Source organism: Trachymyrmex cornetzi, unplaced genomic scaffold (genome assembly GCF_001594075.2).
Source record: "Trachymyrmex cornetzi isolate Tcor2-1 unplaced genomic scaffold, Tcor1.1 scaffold1652, whole genome shotgun sequence".
NCBI classification, from domain to species: domain Eukaryota; kingdom Metazoa; phylum Arthropoda; class Insecta; order Hymenoptera; family Formicidae; genus Trachymyrmex; species Trachymyrmex cornetzi.
Genome location: NW_017296259.1, coordinates 5,228 through 5,479, shown reverse-complemented (window position 1 = coordinate 5,479; position 252 = coordinate 5,228).

The following is a 252-nucleotide window of genomic DNA, read 5'->3' as shown; positions in this document are numbered from 1 at the left end:
TATATAATGTTGTATAACGTATGTATATGCTCTTCAACCAACAAGTATTGAACGACAGAATGAGCACACAGATAATCTAGATTAGATTGCATTGCTTTTTGCGGAATATTTATTCATGTGTTATTATGAGGGATAAACGATTATATATGTAAATATACTTGCAACTTTATGTCTTTATACTAGGTGCAAATGCGTTTAATGGATGCTTTTTACTAACATGGCTTCTAACGACACGTATCGACTTGAGTTGAA